Genomic DNA, 3988 nt, shown 5'->3' with positions numbered 1-3988 from the left:
AATGGCTTGGCTGAATCACTTGGAGAGTATGCAGCAATTTGTCAGGTCAGTGCTAGTCATGCAAAGGGTTCTCTGCATGCTAACAGAGGCACTTAGCACACAAGTAACCTCAACTTTAAACCAATGAGATATAGTTTCCTACTTGATCCATTCACTGAAGAAGGTGAAGGTAGCCCAGGACCTGATAGAAATTACATTTTTAATGTAGAATCTTTTAAATTTTCTACATTTGACTTTGGGTGTAAGATTTTAACCTTGTCAGTTATTGCTTCTTCATTAACTATAGATAGAATGCTAATAGTGTCTGGCTCTGTTTTGAGTACTTTACTTTGCATTCATATAATTAAGCCCCATTTAATCCTCAGATGAGAAAACTGAGTCACAGAGAAGCTGAGCAATTTGCCCAAGACAAGTGGCAGAATTCAAGTTCCAACTAAGGCAGTCTGTCTTCAGGCCCCTTGCCCTCAGCCTGCAATGCAACATAGGCTAATCTATAAGGCAAAACACACAAAAAAAAAACTGCTCAAGGAAAATGACACTTCAGAACAAGCTCCTCAGAGTCTCAGGGCCCTCATAAATGTTTTCCCAACAAAATGTGCTCTCTGTTTCTCAGTCTTCATATCTGTAAAACAGGGAAAAAAACTATTCTGCTTTCATTTCTAGAAAGCTGTAAGATTCAAAGAACATAATGCATTTCTCTTTGGCAAGTGCAAAACCCTGAGAAGAATAGTGATATTGCCTATTACAGCTGCCTGCCAGACTGATTTTCTTACAGGGGTTATTGCCACCTAGTTTGCAGTTATTGATAGATAGCATGCATGTTTATCCACTCCCAAAAACAAAGAACACTAAGAATAGTGTGTTTTAACTTAGTGGAGACAAAAGCATGCCTTTACTGTCGTAAGAATGCCAACTGTCGGTTGTCAACTCCCCAATTCTGTGTCACAATTTAATTCCCAAGAACCACTCAACATCCTGTAAGACATCATGCTGATTTATTCAATTAAACACATTATGTTGATAAGACATAGAGCAGCAAGCTGCTTAAGGAAAAAAAAAAAAAAAAAAAACCTTGTAATGTTTGCTGGACTCTGCAAGAGGAAGGCAAGGTATTCTATTTTGACCAATTTACCAAGTGATTCCAAAAGTCGATAGCTCTCAAAGAGGCCCAGGCCAACAGAAGATGTAAAACCTAATCTTGCATTCAGTGCAGAAAGCTCTAACATATGCCCTTATGACCCACTATATCCACTGGAGCCAAAGTCCCTTCAGTTTGAGATCATAATCATACACCCTTTAACAAATCAGCAATATTCTTTTGAGAACTGATTCCGAATGTGCTACTAGGTTTGGAGGAAGAATGAACTCACGACCATGAGAACATTAGCCTTCTTCACCTGAGAATTTGCAAACATTTCAACAGGACATTGGATTGTCACAGAGTGTGAAATTGACACCAAGATTGAGGGGACCACCCTTGCTCACACCTGAGTTACACAGAAAATAAGACCTCTGTTAAGTGATTTGTTCACTAGATTCCTGTTCATTTTCTAGGCTTGTGTTTTATATTTTTGCCAATTTATTGCTTAGATAAAACAGCATGAAACTCACTGTTCAGCATTCTGTTGGAACTACAGGGTAACTTCCACTACGTGATACTATAGCTCTCTTTCTCTAAAACTTGAGCTTTCTGTCCTGCAATTGTTTTGTTTTTCTGTTTTTTGCAGCTGCATCGTCTCTTTAAAATCAGCAATGCGAGCTCACTGGAGATGGAAACAATGTTACTAAATACTCTGGTAAATTTTAAAAAGCATACTTTCTTCCTGGAACTAAACTATAAACCAAAACCCCATTTCATATTATTATTATTATTCCTATGAAGCCTTCTTAAATATAATGCTTTCGAAGCAGGAGCTAATATTAATTACTACTTAATGGCTTCAAGTTCAGTTTCATTGCAAAGAACATTTTCTAGAAATTATATCCCCAGCAAGGGAAAATGTTTGAACCCACTGCTATTTGTAGCTAAATAATATAGTGAAACTAAAATTGTTAAGTAACCAACAGGCATCTTAATAATCCAGGTTTTTTAGCTCAAGTGGCCAAGGCAAGATGGGTCAAAGTCAGAGTGGTGTTCATGGTCCTGGAAGTGGCAAAAAGGATGACAAGGACAAGAAAAAGAAATATGAACCTCTGTACCAACTAGAGTGAGGAAAAAGAAGAAGAAAACAAAGGGACCAGATGTAGCCAGCAAACTGCCACTGGTGACACCTCACACTCAGTGCTGGTTAAAATTACTGACGTTAGAGAGAATTAAAGACTATCTTTCACGGAGGAAGAATTCATCAGAAATCAGAAACGAATGAAATCATTAGAAGAAAAACAAGAGGAGGAAAGATCAGAAGTGGATGATCTGAGGGGCACCCTGATGTCAGTAGGAACCTTGGAAGAGATCCTTGATGGCAATCATGCCATCATGTCTACATCTGTGGGCTCAGAATACTGCATCAGCATTCTTTCATTTGTAGGATCTGCTGGAAACTGGCTGCTCTGTCCTGCTCAACCACACGGTGCATGTTGTGATAGGGGTGCTGATGGATGACACGGATCCCCTGGTCACAGTGATGAAGATGGAAAAGGCCCCTCAGGAGACCTATGCTGATACTGGGGGGTTGGACAACCAAATTCAGGAAATTAAGGAAGCTGTGGAGTTTCCTCTCACTCATCCTGAATATTATGAAGAGATGGGTGTAAAGCCTCCTAAAGGGGTCATTCTCTATGGTCCACCTGGCACAGGCAACATCTTGCTATCCAAAGCAGTAGCAAACCAAACCTCAGCCACTTTTTTGAGAATGGTTGGCTCTGAACTTATTCAGAAGTACCTAGGTGATGGGCCCAAACTCGTATGGTAATTGTTTTGAGTTGCTGAAGAACATGAAATATCCATCGTGTTTATTGATGAAAGTGGCGCCATTGGGACAAAAAGGTATGACTCAAATTCTGGTGGTGAGAGAGAAATTCAGTGAACAATGTTGAAACGGTTGAACCAGTTGGAGGGATCTGATTCTAGGGGAGATGTGAAAGTTATCATGGCCACAAACCGAATAGAAACTTTGGATCCAGCACTTATCAGACCAGGCCACATTGACAGGAAAATCAAGTTCCCCCTGCCTGATGAAAGGACTAAGAAGTGCACCTTTCAGAATCACACAAGCAGGATGACACTGGCCGATGATGTAACCCTGGACGACTTGATCATGGTTAAAGATGACCTCTCTGGTGCTGACATCAAGGTAATCTGTATAGAAGCTGGTCTGACGGCCTCAAGACAATGTAGAATGAAAGTAACAAATGAATACTTCAAAAAACATAAAGAAAGTGTTCTTTATAAGAAACAGGAAGGCACCCCTGAGGGACTCTATCTCTAGTGAACCATAGCTGCCATCAGGAAAATGGTTGGGAGATTTCTCCACCCCTAAAAAGGATGAGGTTGGGGGAGTTGCCCAGAGGAATCCTTGTTCCCATTGATTTTTATTAGCAAAACATCCCATGTCTTTTGGAGTATGATGTGTAAGTGCCCATTGGGTGGCCTTTGTCAGTCACTGTGCAGCAGTCTGCTTCCCAATAGAGTGTACTCTTTCACAATAATAATAATAATAGTAATAATAATTATCTGGGTTTCTGTCCATTTGTTTGTTTATTTGATTTTTAATCTTAGGATGCTTTACATATTCACTGCCTAACATCAAAGGGAAAAATATGACCAATTTAATTCCTGGTGATGTTATTATTGACATTACCAATAGCATATAGAATAATTACAAAAAATTCAAGATGTATAAGCCTAGGTGTGAATCCTGATAACTTTCCCTCTGTATGATGCTGAGAAAGTTGCTTAACCTCTCTGAGTTTCAGGGATGACTTATGTTTTAAGTGAGATAGTGCATTTTAAATACTCGCCACAGCACCAGATACCAGCTGCGCTTTC

At 39.6% G+C, this 3988-nt stretch overlaps 1 pseudogene; it reads left to right on the top strand.

The window, feature by feature from the left end:
- Window positions 1-2091: 2091 nt before the first annotated feature.
- Window positions 2092-3428, top strand: LOC699199 (26S proteasome regulatory subunit 4 pseudogene; annotated as a pseudogene).
- Window positions 3429-3988: the final 560 nt, after the last annotated feature.

This window comes from Macaca mulatta, chromosome 13 (genome assembly GCF_049350105.2).
Source record: "Macaca mulatta isolate MMU2019108-1 chromosome 13, T2T-MMU8v2.0, whole genome shotgun sequence".
NCBI classification, from domain to species: domain Eukaryota; kingdom Metazoa; phylum Chordata; class Mammalia; order Primates; family Cercopithecidae; genus Macaca; species Macaca mulatta.
Note: the sequence above shows the minus strand (reverse complement) of the source record. Positions and strands in the feature narration are given on the sequence as shown.